General features: G+C 46.5%; 1 protein-coding gene across 3 annotated transcripts in view; it reads left to right on the top strand.

Moving 5' to 3' along the window:
* Positions 1–23,828: 23,828 nt before the first annotated feature.
* The window catches only part of ZNF536 (zinc finger protein 536), a 444,163-nt gene continuing 442,267 nt past the window's right edge, over positions 23,829–25,724 (top strand). For all 3 annotated transcript variants that reach the window (XM_040446277.1, XM_040446274.1, XM_040446273.1), the window contains exon 1: positions 23,829–25,250. The gene's annotated coding sequence lies outside the window, so the exon portion shown is untranslated. The remainder of the gene's footprint in view (positions 25,251–25,724) is intronic.

Raw genomic sequence — 25,724 nt, 5'->3', positions numbered from 1 at the left:
GGGTGATTAAGTTTCCTGAGGTCATGGAGCTGGTAAAATGCATAGCTGGGCATCAGAACTGGGTCCACTGATCCTGGAGGCAATGTTCACAGCCACTTTGCCAGCAAACTTTTTTATGTGGTGTCCAGTGACACCATCTTTCCATTGCCTGCCAGGGATTTTGTGGGTTGGTGGAAGGGACAGCATCGTCCATGGCTTCAGGCATTTCACCAGCCTCCTGAGGAAGTGACTTACAGGCAGGATAGCTCTGCTCACAGGTGCTACAGAGGTGCACACAGACCTCTATTAGGAGGTCTCGTATCTCTAGAAGTCTATAATACCTCCAGAAGCACAAGGTAGAGAGTAAGAGAGGGAGGCAATTTCTGGAGAGATAACGGGTAATAATTTTCCAGCATTGATGAAAGACATGAATCCTTAGAGTCAAGAGTCACAAAGAGTCCCAAGCAGGATTAAAAACCTAAATTCACAGTAGGATACACCACAGTCAAGAAGTATACATAAATTTAAAAAAAAGAGAGAATGAGAGAAAAAAAAGAATTAGTTTAGGTCAAGGGTAGTTTTGAAGAAACAACAGGGTTTCCTTGGGCTTCTGGAACATTTCCAGGCAGCTGCTGTCACCTCACTGGACCCTGTTCTAGGGGCTGCTTTCTGCCCTGTGAAAAGACTTGAGGACTCACATCACTCAGAGGCCAAAAACCTAGAGGAGGAGGTGGGACTGAAAACCAGCAGGAAAGGTTGACCCCTTCATCGCTGATGGCACCGCTGCTGGCGTGTGTCCACGCCTTTGAAGCTGCAGGAGGGGAGCCGGAGGGTGCAGGGATTTAGCCACAGTGGCCCGGGGTGCACTTCCACTCACGACTTGGCAAGGAGAGTCATGGGTGGGGGGGTTCAGGCAGGAAGCTTCCCCTTCCTATGAAACACCCATGAGGGGAGATGTCCATGTAAGGCTTCTGGCACAAAATGAGTGCTCAGTCAGGCTGAGTGAGTGTTTGTTGAGCACATACTGTGCGCCAGGGCCCCATGTGTCAATCCTCCCCAGGAGCCCGTGAGGCGGGTGTTCTCATCCTTGACTTACGCAGGTCACAGAGCCACCGGAATACAAAGGCCGGTGGCACGGTGCCAGCGGTTCAGGAAACCCATTTTCTCCAGAAGGAAATCCGGAGCTGTCAAAGGTGGGGGAAGGAACAAGTGTGAAGAAATCACATTTTTGGAAACCGAATGAGCACGTTTTAATCCTACATCACGGAATCCAGCTCAGCGATGTTTACGGAGCACCTATTGTGTATACAGCCCCCTGCTTTATGTCTCCAGGGGTGGCTCCGGCCCAGGCTGTGCCGGGGTCAGGACAGAGGAGAGACTGTCGTGTGCGATGTGGGGAGCCCAAAGGTAGCGCTTTGTCCCGGGCACGCGTCTGTCCTCTGCTAGCCCAGGAGCCACGGATGCTCAGATACGGTGACTTCCTCAGGCTCTGGTTTTTAAAGAGTCTTGGCTTGAAACTGTTCCATTTGGGAGGGTTTCTCCCTAGCATTTGGTATGGAATTATTACCAAATGCTAGAGGGGAGCCCTGCCAAATGCTGTATATCAGCTAAAACCCAAACTCCTAAACAATGAAATATTTATAATAAAAACAGACCCCAGAGAGGGGCACAGACTGGGGTGCCCAGCTGGTGAGGGGCTGCCGGCTGAGGTGGCCCAGTTTGTCCCGCCTGCTGGTGCAGGTATGGCCGTGGAGGCAGCGGGCACCAGGTACAGTGCTGCGGCTGTGTGAGATCCCTCGGGAAGGCAGGAGAAGCGGGGGTGGGGGGTGGTCTTTCAGTCCATGAGCTGATTCAAATGCTCCTCCCAGGCCCCTCAAGACATTGCTCGGCCCTCTCCTCCCTGTATCCCTCACCCCCGTTACCGAGTTTAGTGATCAGCATTCAGCAGGCACTCAATAAATGCTGACTGCCTTCAAACGTGGATATTTCCAGTAACAGCAAAACCTCACCCATCTGGAACCCACAGGGAGTAAGATCAAGACAGCTGAGTTTTCCAGAAAGAGCCATAAATTATTTTCATGTAACATTTTCAGATGGAAATATTTCTAAGATGCGGTGCACATTTCCTTTTTTTCTTACTTGGAGAATGTGGAACACCATTAACCTTTCCGTAATGGCTCAGGGTTGCTACAGTGAACCTCGGATTCTGAGCAGGAGGTGGTGCAGCCCTCGGGGCCTGAGAGGTGTGCTCGGCGTTTGCCCTCTGCTAATGGCCTCGGATCCCAGAGCTTTCTCTAGTCCCAGGGCCTCATTTCTGGAGATTTCTGGGTTCTTCTTACACAGTTTCCAGTTTCCCCTCTCATTGGTGTGGTCTCCCCGAAAGTCTTCTCTCTTCCTAAATTACTCTTTCCTACTGATGGTGGGCCAGAAACCAAAACTCAAGGCTTATTAAAATTCTGTGTAAAGTAAGTGTTCATCTGCTTTGATTGACCGTCCAAAAGGCCTGAGTTAAGTGCAGAAGCTTGAGGCTTTTGTATCACTGTTTAGGCCCCTTGAAGCCATTCTTGCATTTCTTCTTGACTCACAGTCTATCTCAGAAGAGGCAAGGGATGCCTGGGTGGCTCAGTCGGTTGGGCATCTGACTTCGGCTCAGGTCATGATCTCGCAGTTCATGGGTTCGAGCCCCACGTCGGGTTCTGTGCTGACAGCTCAGAGCCTGGAGCCTGCTTCGGATTCTGTGTCTCCCTCTCTCTCTGCCCCTAACCCACTCATGCTCTGTCTCTCTCAGAAATAAGTAAACATTAAAAAAAAAAAAAAAAGAAGAGGCAGGTGACAGGTTGGACAGTAACCACTCTTTATCAGAAATGCTCAGGAAGTCCCCGAGAACACAGAGCACCAATCCTTAAATCTCCTGCTGACACTAGAATTTGTAAACCTTTTCAAAAGAACCACATTTCCTATAGTCTCCTTAAAAAAAAATTTTTGGGGCGCCTGGGTGGCTCAGTCGGTTGAGCGGCTGACTTCAGCTCAGGTCACGATCTCGCGGTCCATAAGTTTGAGCCCCGCGTCGGGCTCTGTGCTGACAGCTCGGAGCCTGGAGCCGCTTCGGATTCTGTGTCTCCCTCTCTCTGACCCTCCCCGTTCATGCTCTATCTCTCTCTGTCTCAAAAATAAATAAACGTTAAAAAAAATTTTAACGACAAGCAAAGCATGTTGGTTATTACTTCCCCATTTGGAAGATCAGGAAACTGAAGCCCAGAGAGAGATCATGGAGGTCAGACTGGACACACCAGTAGGGAGTGGTTCAACGGGAGCCTGAATAAGTCCACATCCCAGGAGGAAAAAAAATGCACAGTCAAGGAGATACTGGAGGGAGTGTAATGGAGAGAGGATTTACAAGAGTGTGCAGAGCTGAGACAGCCCACAAAGGATGGGGAAGCACCCAGGGACCAGCAACTTGGGAAGCCATTGTGCTCCTCTTGTGTGCTTAGCAGTGAGCCCTGGGCTGACACAGGACAGGGACTCCACAGGGGTGAGAACAGAGTCCCTGGAGACAACGGATAGAGTCCTGGGAACAGGGTGGCCCACTGCAGTGATGGCAGAACTAGAGGGGCCCAGACACCGCTGTACCCTGGCCTGCTGGGGGTGGTGAGGGAGACACCCCAATTCTCCTTCCACCCACCTGCCAGTCTCCCACCGTGAACTGATCTCCAGGCCAGAGGACAAAGGAGTTTGGAGAGGGAGACCGCAGAGTTAAGTCTCCCTGTGTGGGGAGTGAGGTGAAGAATGGGAGACAGTAGATTCTGAGTGGCGGATGGAAGAATCCTCCGCAGCGCCCGCTACAGGCAAGGTTGTCCCACGGCCTCGTGGCTTTGAAGATGTCTCCCCGGGGCTCTTCCGTGTCCGCCCCCAACACGCATGTGCCCTACCATGGAATGGAAGGACCCACTGCTGGTGAGCCTGCAGGCTGGCTCTTGGGGCCCTTGCCCCCTCTCCACCACCAAGAGGCAAACTGTTGGTAAGTCTTTGGAGCCTTCTAGACTGAGTCAACTGCTCCTCAACCCTGCCTTCCTCCGTCATGGCCTGCTCAGCTGGAGAGGCCGGGCAGGATCAAGGCAGCGCAGAGGAGTGGGGAGTGCAGGAGTCTGAAAAGCAGGCACAACAGCAACTTGGGGCTCGCCTCTTCCTTGCGTTAATCTTCCCAGATCCTTAGTGTTGGCATCAGTAGAGTGGTGATAATCCATTGTCGTCCCAGCTGTTGGGAGGTGGGAATGACCAAGCAGGTGGGGAGTCCCTTGACAAACCCTGTGATACTGGAGAAGTGAGGGAGGCTTGGGTCAAGGTCCCTCCCATCTGAGGCGGGATCAGAAGCCATCTGGCAGCGAGTAAGCCCCTTCCTCCCTTTGAGGGCAAGCCGTCCAGTCCTGCAAGACTGTCGGGTGCTGAGCTGTACTTGGGGGGCGGCAGGTGCTCAGAACCCACGGTGTGGCCAGACCTGTGCCCAGCCAGTGGGAGACCTTCACAGCTTTGCCCAAACACACCTGGTGCAGGTGTCCCTCTATCCCTGTGACCCTCCTTCCCAGCCCTCCCCAAATCTGAATCATGGGTGTTTTCTTCATTTAAACAATTTGTTGATGTGCCCGTTGTGTATGAAATTGAGAAAACACCGAAATCTGTCAATAAAAGTTAAATCGTCCATAATCCCACCATCTTAGAATCACGATTAATGTGTGGGTGATTTCCCTCCCATACGTTTGTTCTCAGCATAATATATACAATATAGGCAGAGCAGAGAGGCTGCAAGGAAATCCCTCACATGTTGACAGTGACTGTCCCCTGGTTAGTGCACGGTGCATGTCACAGATCATATGCTTGCTTCAAATCAGAGGACATTGATATGTGTGTGTATAAAATCAGGGCTGTCTTGTAAATTAAGTATTGCACCCCACTTTTTTTGGTTTTCCAATATGCTGTCCGATTATTCATACAATTTTGATTAATGTAGATTTCCCCAAACTATAAAACTCTGTTGTTTCACCCAACACTGGCACGTTATGGAATGTGGACATATGCATGCATGCATTCATTCATTCACTCATTCAAGAACCAGGGACTGAGTCTCTGGGAGGTGGCAGTCTGTGCTCACTGCTGAGGACACAGAAGGGACAAACCCACCTTGGTTTTGGAGAGCTCCTGATTCGATGCTGACAAGCAAGCTGAGGCCATGCACAGTGGACTCCAGCACTAGGGAGGAAATACTCAGGATCTGTGCCCCGATCCCACTGCTCTCCTTTTCCCCATAGGGCCTGGCATGGAGCTGGGCTGTGTATGTGGCCTTTCCCCTCCCCTACCTCTGGGGAACCCTCCTGCAAACTCCACCTTCCCTCTTTCCCCACGTCCAGGTCCTGAGCCCCCACTTCTCACTCAAATCCTCCCCACGCGTGCACCCATCCACCTCCCAGGCAGCCTCTCGTCGGTCGGTGTCCACACTCACAATAGCAAAGACTTGTGTTGTAATTTCATCCTTACATTCCTCAACTGTGACTTACTTCAAGTCTCATAGTTGCAAAGTTGATCTTGTAAGAGATCATCTTTAAAGAATATTTTTCCTCTATGCTTTAGCTTCCAGAATATCAGGTCTGATGTGTCGCATTTTGTGAAGACACAGCGCATTCTGGAAGGTGGTGGGAAATCCAGCCACAGTATCCATCTGGCAAACATTGTGTCCCTTCACGGGTCAGTCTGGCTGTGCTGCTCTGTAGCTGCCCCATGCTGCTGGGACACATTCTTCAGGGGCACAGTGGGAAAGTTGTCACCATCTGATGGGGTGCTTCTTTGTGGGCCTGGCACTTCTTAGTGATGGGAATACATGTGTATTATCTAGAAAACTCACTTTCTCATGGCACTCACCATAAAGGCCAGGCAGGTTGTGACAGAAACAGCTCACGGTGTTGACGTGCTGGCCTTCGGCTCCAAGAGCTGGGTCTGATGATGCGTAAGTTCTGGACCTACTGTCCAGCATGGTACTATCCAGCTGTACCGTATTGTATAGTTAAAAGTTTCTATGAGGAGCGCCTGGGTGGCTCAGTCGGTTGAGCATCTGACTTCAGCTCAGGTCATGATCTTGTGGTTCATGGGTTTGAGCCATGCGTTGGGCTCTGTGCTGGTAGCTCAGAGCCTGGAGCCTGCTTCGGATTCCGTGCCTCCCTCTCTCTGCCCCTCCCCTACTCATGCTCTGTCTCTCGGGCTCTCAAAAATAAATAAACATTAAAAAAAGTTGCTATGAGGGGCGCCTGGGTGACTTGGTCGGTTAATCGTCCGACTTCGGCTCAGGTCCGTGAATTCGAGCCTCGCGTCGGGCTCTGTGCTGACAGCTCAAAGCCTGGAGCCTGTTTCAGATTCTGTGTCTCCCTCTTTCTCTGCTCCTCCCCTGTTCATGCTCTGTCTCTCTCTGTCTCAAAAATAAATAAATGTTAAAAAAAATTTATAAAAAAAAAAGTGGCTATGAGAGTGGAGCTTGAATGTTCTCACCCTAACAACCATAACAAAATGGTAATTATATCAGGTGGGGGATGTGCTAAGTCACCTTATCGTGGTAAGCATTTAGCAATGTATACAGGTGTACCAAACTATCACATTGCACACTTTTGACCTGCATAATGTTGAATGTCAATTGCAACTCAATAAAGCTGGAAAAAAGTTGCATCTGGTTTCAAGGGTGTCTGGGTGGCCTTCATCCCAAATGATTGTTAGTGTGGACATCACAGCCCTAGGGGCAAGGCAGTTGTTTGTTGAGGGCAGTGTTGTGGGGATCAGGGCGTTCAGGGGAACATAGCGGTAACCTGACTGTTCTGTTACCTTCTCGTGATGTCACCGATTTGAGCTGCTAGAAAACTGGACTTTCGTAGATATGCAACTGTGTTTCTGCCAGTCAACACCAGGAAGGCCAGCTTCGCTGCTGCACTTGTAAAAAGATGAATAAGTAATTCATAAAACATCCGCCTGTAACCCGTCAAGCATTCCTCAGATACTAGAGAAGACAGGCAAAGGGCAAGCGTGAACCCAGATTAAATGTAGCCACAAAATCAAGTTCCCTTTTTAAAAGTGTGATCTGCAAATCCCACTGTAAGAAGAGAAAAAGTAGTGTCCTGTGGGTGTGAGTTCCCAGGGGAGTCTGCTTAGGAAAGGCATTTGTGACCAAAGCTAGGTGGAGTTTCTGGAAGACTGCGGGAAAGCACTGGCTTGGGAGTTTGGAGTGCGGCCATTCTGGACCCACGGCCTCAGATCTGACATTCCAGACATCTTATCGAGAGGAAGAGCGCTGGTCATGGTGGCTGGGCTTCTGTCGTCATGTTAAGGGTGAGTGCCCTCTGCAGAAGGGACTGCTCACGAGAGAACTGCGAATGCCGATAGACATTTCAGTCAGCGGGCAAGGGCTTGTGTGGTGCACTGGAAACCAATGCCACCAAAATGTCTCTGCGCCCCGAGCCACTAAACAAACTAGTGTGGGATGTCAGGTCCTCTTCTCATTCTTATTTAATGAAAAAGTACACATAAAATATTTAAATATCACTGATGCACATAAGTGAGTGCTAAGCTTTGCACTAAGTGCTGCCTCACTGAGCTCTCGGAAGGAGCCCACGAGGTAGGGTCTCCCTTTTCAGACGTGCGGGTTAAGGCACAGAGGGATTAAGTAACTTGCCTAAGGTCACAGGGCTCTAAAGTGATGGAACTGGCATTTGAATTCAGGTGGCCTGGCCCCAGAGCCTGGTTCTGCCACTCAAGGGGCCACTTCTCCTTTGGAGCAATAAGAAAATCATCACCAGTGGCATGAATAACCCCCGAGGGAGCAAAGGAAGAGGGGTTGTGGGAGCAGAGTTTCCGAGTGGGCAGCTGGCAGGAGGGTTCGACCAGGATCCTATGATGACTACATCTCACTAATGCTGGCTGGATGTGTGCCTTCCCTGGACCCATGCCCGCCAGAGGGCTAGAGCAAAGAGATACAGTGTTTCCTTTGAAGCCAAGAAGGTCTTATTTGTTCCCTGCTGGGGACTGAGGGACGTATCTGGAGGTCCCTAGAGCTGAGGGGTGAGCCTGGGGGCAACAGGAACCTGCTGAAAATTACACACCACGGTGAGAACTAGAAGGCCAACCTATCTGCACCAGTGTGACTTGTGTAAGTGTTAACATCCTCTTATGACCCAGTGGGGGGCACATCCTGAAGCCCCCCACCCCACCCCACCTGAGTGCACATGGGCAGAGGGCAGGAGGAGACAAGAGTGGGGGAAGTACATGTTGGGGCAGTCTTTTTGGAAAGAAAATTGGCAATGCCTGTGAGGAGTCTCCAAACCCTCCATATCCATCACACACACACACACACACACACACACACAAACACACACGCACACCGGCCCCCTCCCCACTCTAACCTGCATCTCTGGCCCAGCCACAGCAAGTTCCCTGATGGTGCTGGGGCCCAGGGCCTCCGTCATCTGCTTGAACTCCTTCACCTCCACCTCCGCCAGCTACATTTAACCATGAAAATGCTCTCTCCAATACTTTTGAGAGAACAAAACGTTAGAAACAATTTAGACGTTCCAAAGTAAGAGATTGTTTAAATAAATAAATTATGTGGCATCCATTTGATGGAACACTTTGTAGTCATAAAATCATGTTTTCAAAGAATATTTAATGATGTGGGGAAATACCTTGTGCTACAAGGTGTTAAAACCCAAAATTCAACTGACTATTGAAGATCTAATTGGCTTTATTTGATGATTCATGAGCCGGGCAGCATCCCATCTAGGAAATAGAAAGGAGCTCTGAAGAGCTGAACAAAAGGAGGGGCTTTCCTAGGCAGAAGGGGCACGGACAAGGAAGGAGTGGATTACCTCTCTGGGGGACAGAAGGAGTCCACCAGGTAGACTACCTCTCTAACGCTGGCCAGGAAATTCCAGGTTGACTGGTTTAAGATTTACTCCTGGGGCAGGTTGAAACTGCAGTTAGGTTAGGTATTAGGTCTTGGTTTGCTGATGTGGGGCTTAGCACAAGTGACTCCATTTTGAGCCTGTTGCCTTTTTATTTTTTAATTTTTTTTTTCGAGCCTGTTGCCTTTTTAAAGAATCCCCTCCCCCTCTTTTGATCATACTCTCAGTTTGTGATGTGACCAAAATGTAAGGCATTAACACCACTCTCAGCCATGGCTCCAAAATTCTCAGGTTTTTTCTGATCCTCTGTGTGGTATTCACAGGTCATGATGAAGTTTGCTGAATCTCTGTGGTATTCAGAAGTCATGACTCCAGGTTTACATTGTAAAATCAGTCATTCTCTTCATTCCCTTTCTGATGTTCCAGACTTAAGGAGATCATTTGTTTGATGGTTAGCTGCTTGCAAACATGTATTTAAAGCTTTTGGGAGAAGACAGCACACCTTGGGGACTACCATGATTATTATAAATAAGATAATTCCCAATAAGATAATTCCCAATGACTGTAGTACACTTTGGAACCATGGTCCCCAAGACTAAACCGATCATAATCAAATAGTCTAAAGAAAGACCCCACTCAAGGAATCATCTTTTTAAGCCAAGTAGCTTGCTTAGTGATCTTATGTAACTGAGTTTCATCTTCTCCAGAAGTATTAATTCAGGTGCAGCAGGTGGTGTTGGCCACAGCACAGACACCTCTTTGCTCAGCTGAAAGATAATTAAGGGCAGTCATTATCAAGAACAACTTTGGTTGGAGAGTCTAAGGATTTTTAAGGATTTTTGTTGGGAAGCTATTGTTTTTTTTCTTTTTAATATTTTTTAATGTTTATGTATTTTTGAGACGGAGACAGAGACAGAAGTTGAGCAGGGGAAGGGCAGAGAGAGAGAGAGAGAGAGAGAGAATTTGAAGCAGGCTCCAGGCTCTGAGCTGTCAGTACAGAGCCCAATGCGGGGCTCCAACTCATGAACCATGAGATCATGACCTGAGCCGAAGTTGGATGCCCAACCCACTGAGCCACCGAGGCACCCCAGGAAGCTGTTGTTTTAACAGAAGATTTCACAATACTTTCTAGAGTTAAGGAAAAGTTCTTTATCATAGCTTCAGAGGAGAAGTGATATACTAAAGGAAGCTAATTTTAATCATGAATGTCTCTTGGTAATTCCCACTTGAGTGTGTGACCCAGGACTAGAAAGGTGACAGCCATGGAGGCCAGCAAATTTAGAGGTCTGTAGACTACATAGGCAGCTTTATTCTAAAATGTTTGTTTATTTATTTATCTTTTAAGAGAGAAAGAGGTAGAAAGAGAATCCCAAACAGGCTCCACGCTGTCAGCACAGAGCCCAATGCGGGGCTCCATGAACCATGAGATCATGACCCGAGTCAAAGTCAGATCCTTAACCAACTGAGCCACCCAGATGCCCCAGGCTGTTTTATTCTGATTGCCCTTGCCTTGTGTCTCTTTCCTTGTACAGAGCTTGGATGCAAGATTCCTTGGATTTGGAGCTGTTAACCAAAGACAGGGAAATGGACTGGTGTTTCTACCATCAGAGACAGAAACTGGAGTTTTTGATGACAAATTCAGTGGTCCGAAAGTCCCCCTTAGAGGGTCATGTCCTGGGAAATGTAAATGATGGTGTTATCTTTCCAGGCCAATGCCAAAGTAAAGGAAAGAAAGAGTAAAAGGGTTTCATGTTTAAAGTATGAAGTCTTGATCAGATGTCTTAGGTGGAAGCAGTCTGCCTTGATGTTAGCTCCTTCTCTTCCTCATCAATTTGCTTGGGAGGCCTCCATCATCTGCACAGGACAGCGTGTGAGGTGGAGCCTTCTTTAGCTGTGAGATGTATACCAACAGTTCTAGTCCCTGAAGTTTGGCTGCCATATGGGTAGTGAGGAGGACCTTTCTACAATTTAAGGGAAATCTTTGTTCTTAGTGATTTCAAATTGGAGGGTGGGAGGAAATTGGAAATTTCAGTTTGCAGCATCATAGCCAAATATTTGTTTGAGGAAACTAAAAGAATTCAGGACAGAGTCCAGTTGACAGGTGTATAACAGAACATCAAAGACAATTAACAGGATTAGAATCTAACATCTCTAAAGGTGGAACATAATTTTTCCCTCTACCATTACCCCAATTTTTTTTCCCAAAGATAATCACAGGAAAACTAATTTGTATTAAACTTGGCCTGATTATTTGCATAAGTGCAGCAAGAATAGTGACTGATCATATAAGCTCTTTTTAAGACTGCTTTGCTGGAACATTTCATAAGGAGTCTTAGATTGAACTCTTAAAAGCCCCAGAGGCCAGGAAGGCAAGCCAAGGACTCACCATCATATTTTACCTGCAATACCATTCCAGTAAAAGCCCGGGTAATATAGCCAATATTTCCAGTTGTGTCTCATTGCAAGAACAGATCCTTACTGAACTTATGGAAACAACTAACTATATTTCCATGAAGAAATTTAAGGGTTTCTATATTCTAGAGGGATCACGTAGGAAGAAAAAGTAAATGTTTCATCTTTCTTTACAAAAATATACTGTAATTGCTGTAATTTATATATAGCTTAAGAGAAAAGTTCTTTAAATCTGGAAAAAGAAAACATTAGGTAACTAGTAATGTTTTCAAACAAAGAGTCATTAAAAATTATAATCATTCTTCTCAGTAGTCTGCTTGAATCCAGTTTTTCCATTAGTTCTGGAAATTTTTGCCCAATTCAGTTTTTTTTTTTTTTTTTGAGAAGAGAGAGAGAAAGAGAGAGAGTGAGTGAGCTGGGAAAGGGTAGAGGGAGACAGAGAGAGAATCTTAAGCAGGCTCCACACCCCGTGTGGAATCTAGGGGCTCAATCTCACAACCCTGAGATCATGACTTGAGCCGAAATCAAGAGTCTGATGCTTAACCAACTGAGCCACCCAGATGCCCCTAGTTTTATGATCTTAAAGTTGTCAGGAACCTGTACTTGTCAAAGCCCTTCCCATGAACATTACTGAAGAGGAAGCACTTTTGCAGGAACGCTTTTGCAAAAGCATCAGAGTAAAACAGTAACTCTATGAATGACAAAAGATAAAACATGCCCACTGTTAAAGACCTGATGATTACAATGGAATTTAGTTATTTCTGTGCACTCAACATTGAGAAATGATAACTGGCATTATGATGATAGCATTAGCCCAGGGTATATTAGACTTTAGCAATTTCATACTATTTCAGAAACACTTAGAACATGTACCTATACAAATACAACATAGAGGAAGCTTACTATTTTCTTGTTTGACAATGCTGCCCATGTTATTTAGCTATAAAGAAATCTAATTTAACATCTCCCTTTTTATAAGGAGAGAGAACAAATTTTTTGAGATGTTCCAGGGACCCTCTGGAAAGTCCCAAAGTTATTTCAGGGCCAAACGGCTTTATTTAGAATTTGATTTTGGGAATTTTGTCGAAAATATCAAAAGGTTTAAAAACACTTGGTCAAATAGCATCATAGCCCATGGTGAGACAATACTTAGTTATCTATTGAACCATAGTGACAATTAAAGACTTCTAGGAAAATACGGAAAGTTAAATAGTTGAGAAATTAAAAAAAAAAACCACCTTAGCTGTTTTAATAGAGAAAACTGAAGTAATCAAGGACATGATGATAAAGTTAAAATGAAGCACAACACATTATTTTGGTAAGACACAAAAATTTCTGCTTTTTAGGCAGATTACTTAACAGGTAAATAAACTTTCACAATCTATTACCAAAAGGAGACCAAATGTCCAAGAAAACTTTGCCCTTTTAACAGAGAGGAAATTAATTCTAATTTTTCACCAGTGTACTTTTTATATTAAAACCCATTTTTAAACATAAATTTATTTCATTCTTAACCAGCCTGACCACACATAAGTTTCTTTCCCCAGATGCTTTTTCCATTAAACCTTTTACATTTTTTTTCTTATGTGAAAGAGAAAACTCTTTCCCATTCTGAAATAACCAATCTCACTTTATTTAAAAATTTTTTTTAAATTGTTTATTTATTTTTGAGAGAGACGGAGACAGAACATGAGCAGAGGAGGGGCAGAGGGACAAAGAGACACAGAATTCAAAGCAGATTCCAGGCTCTGAGCTGTCAGCAAAGAGCCCAACATGGGCCTTGAACCCACGGACTGGGACATCATTACCTGAGCTGAAGCCAGCTGCTTAACCGACTGAGCCACCCAGGTGCCCCACCAATTTTACTCTAGAACAAAAATCACTTTCTTCCTTTCCTTCTTTTTTCTTTCTTTCTTTCTTTCTTTCTTTCTTTCTTTCTTTCTTCCTTTTTTTTCTTAACAAAAATGCACCTCCATTATTCATAGCTTCTTTTACTGAAAACACACATCCTACTTTTCTTGTATATTAAGATGTTTCCTTTATTATTTCCAGTAGCTCTGATAATATATATTAGAATTTTTAGCCCTAAAAACTTTAATTTTTAGTGAAAATAAAGAACAGACAATTGGGAACTGTCCTTTACATTAGCATTCTGTGGCTTGATGTTATACATTTTGTAAATAAATACTTTTTATAATTTTCAGAAATGTATGCTCTCTCATAGTAATTTTCTCAGCATGGCACAAAACGTGTTTACTAATAGATCCAAAATATCTTTAGTTCCTCTGTAAAGAAAGTCAAATGTGGAGAAGCCCATTGTTAGTAATTACTTTTGTTTGTGTGTTTTATCTTACTTGGAAATGATCTAGATATTTAATGACTATCCATTATTTAAATTAACTTAGCCAAACTTTAAGGTTTCAGGTTACCAAAAATAATTGGGGAACTATTTTTAAAAATTACCTAAAAACTTTTATCTTTCTTACATCTATTTAATTTACTTGCTCTCAACAATTGCATTGAATTACTCATTAAGTTTCGATTATACCAAGTCCTTTTACTTGCTGAGAAATTTTGTAACAGGGATAACGTGAACTTATTTGAATACTAAACCCACTAAGAATAAAAGTTGTGTGTCTGCATTATATTAGATGTTGATAACTGTAAACACATGTCTATTTTAATTAAACCAACAAACTTAAGCAACAAACTTAAATTAACTTTAGTACCAAATATTTTCTCAGATTACATGAACCTGAAAAGCATTTGGGTTAGTTTCTGTTACATGTCTGAGAATGCTACAAGTCCTTAATTCATGTAAGTGCTTAATTCTCTTCAAGCCAATTAAATAGGTCTTTTTTACAAACTGATTTTAGTAGTACCATCCAGAGGTAGAAAATACCACACACCCATAACATATATACATATGTATATATACATATATACACACACATAAACATATAGGCAGATACAGAAACCATTTACAGCTTCCATTTTAAAATTCCTGCAATGAATAAAATACAATAATACAAACTAGTGTACTCACTAGTTATAAAAACGTTGACTCTACGTTGTTTCTCTGGTAGATGAAATAAGTTAAGTTTACTTGCTCAGGTGGCTAAAGCTTTTTACTAATATTTGTGGTGAAGACATTTAAAATATTTTTCCTTCCCCTAAGTTTTAAATGACCTTTCCCTTTGGGTACATAGTTTCATTTCAGCTTAGGGGAGAAAGCCTAAGATAATTTCTATCAGGCTCTGAATATCAGCTTTCAATCTGGCCAATTTCTGACAACAGAGCTCCTTAAAACCCCTTTTAAATATCTTTCCAGTTTTTAGCTGGAAACAGTAAGTAGTTATGGCAGCACTTTGAAAACCCATGGACTTAAGTTCCCAAAGAGGATGCAAAGATATTTCACTCTACTTGGGCGCTACAGGCAGAGATCTGGAAGACAGGGCTCCAGTAAGAAATCTCATCCTTCACTGGCTTCTGCCAGTTTTCCCAGGATCCCCTCTGCAGGCTCTGCTATCTGCCAGAATTTGGCAATATTTTTCATCAATTACATTTTAGTTTCTCTTGTCTATTTAAGGGAACTACGTGGCAGTCTACCAGAAAATCCCTCAGAGTCCTGTCAACTCTGGGAGAAGCCCTTTGAGGGTAGATACGGGGGTGTCTACACTTGGTGCTAGCTTAAAGCTACACTTGGTGGACCTCTGTTTACTGTCTTGTGGCCCCCTCTAAATGGGAAGATGGTTTAGACACAGGATTAGTAGAATGAGGGCTCAAAGGAGGACGGAGAGGAGCAGTAGGACTTATGTCAATCTCACAGTGTTGTTTTAGGTACTTCTTGTATCTCTAATTTTTTACAACAAGTCTTTCAGTGAAGTTATTTTGGAATTTTTAAAGCCTTTTGGAGGCTTCTGCATGCAATTAAAGTAGGTACCCCATTCTGCTTGCTTGATTTGGGAGTCCTTGCTTTCAAGTGCACTTCTTAAATGATCTTATCCAATTGGAACGCTCCCCATAATGGCCATTGTAACAACAGGTTGTTCTTAGTAAGATGTTGGCATTTTCGTATAGAGATTTACAGCTTCCAGAACCATAGTTCTTAGATTTAAAATAGGCAGGTGTATTGGAAGGTGATATGCTCAGCTCTTTGAAATTTAAGGATTCCATTTTTATTATTACTTTTTTTTTTTTCCAGCTAAGCCTTTGGGTCTCTTGGAGCCAAACTAACACCCAAAAGCGATGTGCCTCGGTGACTGGGGATTATGTGGTATTTTACAGTTGTACCTTATTGCATGGAAATTTTCTTGAGTTTGGCAGATGACCTACTGTCACTCTAACCCATTTTGTGACCAACAACCATGGCTAACCAGGAGTCTTTGGGTTAGGTGGAGAGTCACCAATTTTGCAGCTGCAACATCTTTGGTCAACACAAAACAAGACAAATAAACCAGGTGCGTCTTAAGGTATCGGCAGTACCCAATAGATATTACTATGTCCTGGCCAAGAGAAGGCTCTGTGTATACCACCAGCAATTCCTGTGAAGCTTGGAACTAGAGAAAGGGCTGAACCAGGAGACTCCAAAAGTGAGTACTGTGGACTGGACTGGGTTTCCAGAAGGGGAATTACATACTGGAAAGCCAATTAGATTGGAAACTCAACACAAAGACAGCAGAGCTCAGAACCCAGAGGAACTGACCCACAGCCCTTAGAAACAGTGAGAAGGACAGAACACTCAAAAGAGTTCACAGGTATCATGCCTGTGTTGTCCCTGAAGCCAATGGAAGTCTCCTTCAGTCCCACTACTGCTGCCAAATCTGCTAAAAAACAAATGCAAATATGCATTGAAAATCTAATTGGCTTTTTTCATGATTCATGAGTCCGACTGCATCCCATCTAGGAAAGCCTCTGAAGAGCTGAACAAAGTGAGAGACTTTTATAGGCAGATGGAAGCAGGGACAAGGAAAGAGTGAAACCTCATTTTTCTTTGGAGGGTGGAAGGGGTCTATCCAGCAGATTACCTCACTACTGCTGACCAGGAAATTCCACATTGATTGGTTAAGGTTTACTCCTGGGGGAGGTTGAAACTGCAGTTAGGTTAGGTATTAGGTCTTGGTTTGCTGATGTGGGGCTCAGCACAAGTGACTCCATTTTGAGCTTGTTGCCTTTTTAAAAACAACGGTTAGAGAATAAAAGCAAGACACAGAATTGCTTATAGAGAATGATTCAAAGTTTGTGAAAAAAATGATATGCAGAGAATTCTTGGAGGGAAATACGCAAAAAGCTAACAGGGTGACATTAAGGGAGATATAATCATTTTCTTTGTGCATTCTTATGTTTCTAATTATTCTTTTTTTTTTTTTTGGGACAGAGAGAAACAGAGCATGAACGGGGGAGGGGCAGAGAGAGAGGGAGACACAGAATCGGAAACAGGCTCCAGGCTCTGAGCCATCAGCCCAGAGCCTGACGTGGGGCTCGAACTCACGGACCGCGAGATCGTGACCTGGCTGAAGTCGGACGCTTAACCGACTGCGCCACCCAGGCGCCCCTCTAATTATTCTTTAATGTGCATCAAGGGTTACTTTCTATCAGAGAAAATAACCATTAATCCTTAAAAGTAGCAACTGATTTCTACTGCGGGCAACACATTTTAAGCAGTGATATTCATGTATTCATTCATTCATTCATTCACTCATTCAATTTGTCAATAAAGGTTTAAAAAAAGTACCCAACATATAGTATGAATTATTTAAGTGTTAAAACTAATTTCTTGATTAGTTCCATCAAAATTCCCTCATACCATACTGTGCCAAAGGCTGGGGTAGGCCTGGGGTCTAGCAATGGAGTGGGCTTGGTGTCTGTCTTCTAGAAGCTCCTAGCCCTGAATGGGGAGGCGGTCCTACAAGCAGAGCCTTAGATGGCACTCCTTGAGCGGCCAGCTGTAACCGTGGCAGGTCCACAGATTGTACTCTCAGAGTCAGAGGAGGGCTGGATAAGCTGGGTGGATATAACTATGTCTCAAATGCTGACCCAAATGAATAAATTTGTCCTCAGTCACTAGTGTGGTTTCATATTTGCCTTCTTATACACTTTGGTGCCAGTCCCCAGTCTCCACTCTGCTAGCCGACTTTCCCAGGCACAGACCGCAGGATACCCTGGAGGATTCTAGAGCCCTCACGGGACTCTAGAGCCTTCAATAACTGTGGCTGCAAGTGCAGGTACAGACTCCCAGAGATTCTCCAGGGATTCACGCACACCATCTCTGAGCTACTCCCATCTCCCCCTGAATGACACCATCTGATTCAACTTTGTCCCCCACTTTTTTAAAAACTATTTATTTAGTTAAGTCTATTCATTCATTTTGAGAGAGAGAGAGAGAGAGAGAGAGAGAGAGAGAGAGAGAGAGAGAAAGATTCCTGAGCCTGATGTGGGGCCCGATTTCATGAACCATGAGATCAGGACCTGAGCCAAAATCCAGAGTTGGATGTTTAACTGACTGAGCCACCCAGGTGCCCCAGCTTTGTCCCCCACTTGGAGTCTGGTACCATCAACATACATTTGACACTCAGCACGTTCCCCTCCTCCCATCTTCCTTTTCTGATTTCCCAAGATCCATATGACTCAACTCAGCCTTTTGGTGGAATCAGGATTTAAAATGAAGTCTCTGTAGTGATATTACTTCCCAGGATGAACCTCTTAGCCCCCCTGGCTCACTGCCCATTCTGACCTCCATGGTTTGTGCCCTGGGCAAATTCAGGGGAGGCTCACTCAGGATTCTGAGTGTTGGCCAGAGTCAAGGGACTTATTTTTTGCCTTAACTTGGTCATTCTCATTTGATTCCCACTTTCTTCCTTGAAGATGGTGATAGACCTCAGCATTTACCCAGGGAAACACTGGGGATGATTCTTGGTAATTCTGTCTGATGTATGTGGACCAGCTCACATCTGTGAGCCAAAAGCTAGCTATAACATTTTCTGAAAAACTACATTTTCCCAATATTTGGTCCCTTTTGTTTCTAGTGGCAAACAAAACTGACACCTCTTCCCAAGGTAAAATCAGGCCTGAAAAGTGGAACTTTGACAAAGCAGGGACCACATCATGGCTGTGTGCCAAATGGTAGACACATTGAAAGCATGGGAGGAGAATAATAAAGATACCAACATCTTAAGAAAATTAGTTCTTGGATTCCCACCGGTAGTTTTATTTCATAACATGATACTTTGTTTTAATTTGCAGTCTTAAAAGACCCCCCGCCCCCAAATTTAGAGATCATGGGCTATTTCATTGATTCCTGTGCAGGTAGACACAGCACAAGCCACATTCTGACCAAAAAGTCCACTAGCTTTATGGTCCCCCACCCCTCCAAACCTAACTCAAAATCAATGATGGCTGTTGCAGGTAAGTGAGGGACCCAAAGTGGATGCCCAGTGTCCATCCAAGATATTCCAGCTCCACAGTCTTGCAAAAGAGCAGGAATGCATTGTTGTAACTATCCAGTATAGCTCAGCAGATTTTCTTGGCCTTTGACTAATTTATACAAAGACACCATGAAGACATCCAGGTGAGTCCCACTTTAAAATATATGACCGAGGGGCGCCTGGGTGGCTCAGTTGGTTAAGCGTCCGACTTCAGCTCAGGTCATGATCTCGCCATCTGTGAGTTCGAGCCCTGTGTCGGGCTCTGGGCTGACAGCTCAGAGCCTGGAGCCTGCTTCAGATTCTGTCTCCCTCGCTCTCTGCCCCTCCCCCGCTCACGCTCTGTCTCTGAAAAATGAATAAACCTTAAAAAAATAAAAAAAAATAAATAAAAAAAAATATGACCGAGGTAGGAAAATTACAATTATAAATAAATTACCACTAATTTGTTATTTCAGAACACAACCACTTTATGAAAGACGTCTGTTGAGATGCCTTCAATAACTAGCTGTCCCAATGCAGTAAATCAGATTCAATTTCCAAAAATTCAATTTACAAACATCTTTTTTGGAACAGAGCTACTATGCAAAGCAAGGCACACCTGTAGCTCTGAGACTTCTGGCAAGTTTGCTGGCTGCTCTTTTGCCCAGAAGAGCATGAGGAGTCTGGCTTCTCCCTCCCACCCCCTGCCCCACACACCTTGCTTCCATCTTGTTTGTGAGTTTTCTGACCCCTGGTCCAGGTATTCCTTTTTTTCATCCAATGCAGAGGGTATTATCAGGCCTCCTTGCTTCTGTGCCAAGTGACAGAAAACCCAAAGCAAATGGCATTAAGGTAACAGTGGGTATTTGCCAGCTCACAAAATGAGAGATGCAGGGATGGTACTGGTTTTGGGTGTGGCTAGATGTAGGGCTTAACACAAGCAGGGCCGTTTCTCCACTTCTGTGGGTGCCATTCTCAGACTCCTCCTTGGTGACCTCGGCAAGTTCTCTGCTCTCCTGTCTTGGTGTGAGGATGGGGACCACAGCTCTCCAGCAGCTCAACCCCACCACTGGTGTGTATTTAAAAATAAAATACAAGATTCATTCTGATTGGACCAGCTTAGGCCACAGGCCCATTCCTGGACCAATTACAGTGTTCAGAGAGCTATGATGTACTGATGGGCTGGGACCTGAAGCAGGATCCCTGGCCAGATGCCCTTAGGTTAGGAAGGAAAAGCAGGGGCACCTGCTGGGATAAAGGACGTGTTCTGCCAGGACAAATAGATGTTACCATGTTGACTTCTTCTCTTTGTTGGAAAAACCAGAAGCGGTGTACAACTTTGGGGGGGAACTTCTGGGAGAGCGGCATTCCAGGTCTTTATAAGGGTATGCTTAAAAGAGGATGCTGGAGGAGATAAGGATGGGAATGACTGGCCTCTGCTTGGGGTGGGGGTCCTGTGGCCAAGGACCAATAGTTCATGGCAGAATAGCCACGTAGGTCAGACTCTTCCCAAGTTCTCCTTATTGAGGGGTCACCTCTCTCACCTCTGGTGGCACACCTCTGAACCTTGCTCTCTGGGGAGTCTTTGAAGGCTCATTCACCCTGAGCTGAGAAGTCTGCTCCCTCACCTCCATGGAGAGAGATGCCTGACCTCAGCAGCAGAGAAAACTGTGTAGGGAGGAGAAGAAAGCCTCAAGGTTGAGCCTCAGGCAGGCTTTTCCCCTAGGAAAGGAGAGCACTTGGTCAGGGAAGCAGGGACTCTCCATGAGAATCCAGATGGGACCCTGTAGGTGTCTAGACCAATTCCCCACCAAACACATGGGCCTCTACAGATCACTCAGCATCTTTCTTCTGCTTGAAGAAGGTGGACCTAAAGGAGGCTCCTAGGACCACTGACTTTCTGTGATCCTGAGGGCTTGACAGATCATTGGAGGGTATCTTTATACAGTGGGGAAACTGAGGTCTGGGGTGGGGGAACTTGGTTCTGGTCTCCCCCTCCTCTCCCGAGCCCAAGCAGCACCCAAGCATGCTCTCCCTTGTTTGCTTCACTCTTTTAGTCATAGGTAATGGCCCGTTCTTTTTTTTTAATTTAAAACAATTTTTAATGTTTATTTTTGCATGAGAGAGAACAGAGTGCAAGCAGGGAAGGGGCAGAGAGAGAGAGAGACACAGAATCTGAAGCAGGGGAGTGGCAGAGAGAGAGGGAGACACAGAATCTGACGCAGGCTCCGGACTCGGAGCTGTCAGCACAGAGCCTGACACGGGGCTCGAACTCACGAACCCAAGATCATGACCTGAGCTGAAGTCGGACGCTCAACCGACTGAGCCACCCAGGCGCCCCAGTGATGGCCCTTTCAATGGCTAGGTTTTAACCTGTTGATACCATGAGAGAAGCAGAGTAGCGAGGAACAGAAGGAGGGAGGGGGGAAGTGGAGCAGTACAGAAACAAAAACAAGATGAGTGCTGTTGTCACAGGAAGTGCAAGTCTAAAGCAGCGGTTGGGTAACATTTTATGAATCACTGCCACTTTTGGTAATCCAAGGGAGGCGGTCAGAACCAATCTATTGTGTGAGAAGTATTACTTTCAGAGGAGGCACCCGTAGAAGCCAAGCACTCATTACAAGATGCTCTTATGTTCCAACATGGTGCAGCTCCCCAGGCCCTTGCTTCTGAGCTGGTACAGGAGTCTTACCACCTCGATTACCTTACCACCACAACCACCTATCTTGCCAGCCCAGGCTCCCAATGACTTCCATCAGTTTCAAGAAGTCAGAAGGCTGGTGTCATCTTGAAGAAGACATCACACGAGTGGAAAGTCCTGATCAGAGTCCCCGGGGCGAATGGCAGACCTCCACCTCCACTGAGGTCTGAGGTGGGGGAACTTGGTTCTGGTCTCACAGCCAGAGGGTGAGGTGAGTGCAAGGCTCTGGGATGCAGGGATAGAGTGAGGCTCTGGGAGTCTCTGCTGAAACTCCAGCCACAGGGGTCCAGGCCCCACCAAGCTGCGCAGCAGCGCTGAGAGGTAATCCAGAGTCTCAGAAGGAGCAAAGGAAGTCAGTGAGGAGAGGCCTTCGGGGAAGGGCCAGAGCTAGAGGAAAAGGGTGGAGAGGCCCAGAAATCCTGGACAGGGAGAAGAGGAGGTGCCACCAAACACATGGGGGTGGGGAGACTCTTCTGTGCTTTAGTGGGATGCAGGTAGGCGTCAAGTTTCGGTCTCTGGAGGACGCCAGGCCTCTGGTCATTGTCCAGTGCTCCTCACCTCTCACCTTGACTCCCACCTCCAAGGAGCTCCGCTGCCCGGGGAGGTCTCCCAGTGCAGCCCCAGGGCAGCCAGCGCGAGTCCTCAGGAAACGCAGAGCGCACGGGCGCCGACAGGGGGCGCCAGCAAACTCGCCCTCCAGGCCGCACCCCCGCCCCGCTCCGCGCTCGAATCCTCAGCAGGGCTCAGGCGGTGGGGCGCGGCCTCCAGGTGGTGGGCGGTCGCTACCGGGTCGGTCAGGCCAGTTGAGCCGCACAAAACCTCTGCGGCCTCTGAGCGGCTGTGCACACCAGTCGAGGTCTCCCAGGTCGCCTGGAGCCGGGCCCTCCTGAGGTGCGCGGCCTTCGAAGGCCGCGGCCACCCCAGGCCGGGAAGACGTACCCCGGGTCAGGAGGCCACCACTCGGGACTAGCCCATATAGGCGCTGCGAAGGGCCCCGGGACAGTGCCAGGGCGCGCGGTCCGGCTCCCTGCTTCCCTCGGTCCAGGCGGAGGCCGGCGGCTTGAGGGTTAAAAGGCGACTGCCACCCCCATTCTCTTGGGGAGAAAGTGCCTTTTCTCCAAGTCCATATGGCCACTTCCTTTCGACCTGCTCGGCCCTGCTCGCCTCTTTGTCCGAGCTGTCACTTATAAAGAATCACTTGACTTACAATAACAGGTTCAAAAGACGACAGAGTATAATCAGTTGATCCACGAAGAATTGAAATAAAGAACACCCCACTGCTCCAGCTATCATTCCCATAGAGATAGTGATATCATTGATGTGATTGCGATGCTAATTTCTATACAAGGAAAAAAAAAACCTTGTATTTTGGAATTTGTTCAAAGAGAATTTCAGACACATCAGATTGGAAAATGAGAACTGAATTCCTAAACTTTTTTGGGTAGGCGGGGGCTTTAAAAAATTTTTTTTAACACCACTGCAAAGATTTAAGTGGACTTTAAGAATCTCATAGAACTAGCCTGTTGGGGGAAACACTGTTTTCTCACTCTTGGAAATCCTGGGGAGAGACAGACAGATAGATAAATGATGGACAGATATAGATTGAGAACGCCCTGGGTATTCAGGAAAGAGTCCGAGGGTGCAGGCATGGGTGACCAGGCCGGGTGCCCACTGGCGGGGCGCGCACAGAGGAGCGGACCATAGGCAGTGAGGTTCCAAGGCCAGGTGCCAGGGACAGTTGGGTTGCGTCTGTACCTGAGCCCCTAGTCCAGCCCGCTGCCCAGCTGCTCCTCTTGGTGTGGAGTCTTTTGTACCTAACCTCACTGTTGCACCGGTCCTTTGCCACTGAGTGCCTCCTTCCACAGGGTGGGGTGGGGGGTAGGGAGGTTGTGTCTGCTTCTTCTTTATCTTTGCTGTTTATGTATTGTGGTGCCCTGGTTTAAAACCTGCCAGTCATCTTAGAGGAACTCAGTTCAGGCAGGCCAGAACAAGTCTTACCTGAATCAATGTTTTAAGTGTCCCTGTGGCTTGGCGTTTTGAATAATCAATCTGTCTCCAACCCTTCTTAATCATGCACAACACAGGCCTCTCTCTCTCTCTCTCTCTCTCTCTCTCTGTCTCTCTCTCTCTCTCTCTCTCTCTCTCTCTCTCTCCCCCTCTCACCCTCCCTCCCTCCCTCTCTCCTCCATGATTTGTCAACTCTTTTGGATCCTGTCTTTCTGCTATTAACATGCCCCAATGTCACATGCGAGTCTTTTCTTTAAAACAAGCTCCTCATTGGTGTATCTGGATACTTCTTTTATTATTATTACTGAATCTTTTTTTCCCATAATGACACCAGGATCATTATATAATCCCATAACAAAGAGGCTTTTGAGGCACCAGCTTTTGTCAACTCTAGGACAGAGAATCCATAATTGCATTATTCAGCTTTTCCCCCCTTCTTTCCCCCTCTCCCTTGCTTCGCAGAAACCCAACCTCCTGCATCACTCACATCTCTACCTTGTTACCTCGCCTTACATTATTTACCAAAGCGTTTGCCTTGAGGACCAGCATTTGCAAAGTTGCCTTAAAAAAGTTATTTTGTTTGATAATTAAGTCCTGGAGCCCACCGCGTGATGATTATTCTGGACCCATAAGGCAGAGAACCTGCGTGACGTTTTTCTCGAAGTTTAATTACCGTATGCTAATTTCCTTGCCTACTACGTGATTAATTAAAATCATATTTTCATAATCATTTGGCACTAGTATTGTTTTAGAATTATCATGATCTCCTAAATAGTGTCTGTAAATAAAGTCGCCTCTAATGGCAGGCGCGGGAGGCGAGGCTGAGGACCTCTTCGTGTTTGTATCGCGGCGATTGGCAACATAACTGCCTTATTTACATTAAATACGCCACAAGGTTACAGCGCGGATCAACGTCATTTGATCGCTGATGACTCCCTTAAACGCCCGGGCTGTGACTGATTCTCCGCGTCCCGCTGTCCACCGAGATTCACCCGGGAGTTTTTTTTTTTTTTTTTTTTTTTTTCCCCCAGAAAAGAAACAGACTTTAAATAGTTTCAGGAGCAGGTAAGAATTAAGCTTTTTCCTCTCCCCCTCTCCGTCTCTCTCTCCTCTCCCTCTGTGGCAATCTCTCTCTCCCTCTCGGCTGGATAAAAAATTCTTTAGTCAAAGGCAGGAATGCAAAGTAGTGACAAGCGAAGGGGCTGATATATGTCTCAGTAACGAGTCTGACAATCAGAATGTAGCTCTTGGAGAATAGATAGATTTTAATAAGTGTGTTTACATGAGCTCAAGGTCAGAAGCAAGCTGCGCTGTGTTAAATGGTTTCTTAGTTGCTAGACAGAGAGAAAAAATGGACGATCACACACCATTCTTTGTAGATTATTATATCAAGGGTTCAGTCTCTGGCTCATCAAAGCTAAATGCCGCAAGACCTATCTAGTTGCTGTGAATTATGCCAGGGCGACAATGGAGAGCGTTTTTAATGGTACAATGCATTTCACCTACCAGATAGGGGGAGGCCAAGCCGGGGATGGGGATGTCTGCTGGGGCTGGGTGATGAGTATCAATGAACGGGGCGATGCTGAAAAGAGGCAGATGAAAATCGAGCCCGCCCTGCCCCGGCTGGGCTGGGAACAGTTCACAGGGCTCTGCCGAGTGGGCGAGCGAGGCGCGCGAGCAGGGCGCCCGTCCCCCCTCAGCCCCGGAAAATGATCAAGTCAATCATGTGGACATGTTTCATTATTCATTGAACACAATCTTTTACAACGCTCCGTTTACGTGCCCGAGTTTGCTCCCGACGCCCGCGTTTCAATGTTTAAGGTAAGGAAAACAAAGGTGGGGGGGATCGCGGGGCGCGGCGCGGTGGGGGTGGGGGCGGTGGGGGGGGGGGGCGCGGGGGGGGGGGGGGGCGGCGTCCGGGAGGTGGCAAAGTGAGTTTGGACTCTTGGCGTGGCCCCCCGTCCCCTCCCCCTCCCCATCTCGGCGAGGCCTGCCGCCGGGTTCCTTCTCGCCCCTTCGCGATTAAAAAATACGGTCTAATTAAATATCCGTGGCTGTGACGTTGGCGAGAGAAGCTGTCAGCGGGGGGAAAAATGAGGAAGAAACCGGGAAAGCGGCGGCGGCCGGGCATCGAATGGCGCTAGAGAACTTCGGCGGCGAGCGGGACCCGCGCCTGGGCCGCCGCCTCCCCCGCCCGCGGTCCCGGGACCGTTACTTTGAAAAGGAGTCGCCGGGCCGCGAGCCGGGCGCGCGGGCCGGACCCCGCGCCCACCTCTGGGCCCAGCCCGCGCCCCC

The sequence above is a fragment of the Herpailurus yagouaroundi genome, unplaced genomic scaffold (assembly GCF_014898765.1).
Source record: "Herpailurus yagouaroundi ecotype Mexico unplaced genomic scaffold, PumYag 194, whole genome shotgun sequence".
NCBI lineage: Eukaryota > Metazoa > Chordata > Mammalia > Carnivora > Felidae > Herpailurus > Herpailurus yagouaroundi.
This window is presented reverse-complemented; position numbering and strand designations above follow the sequence as displayed.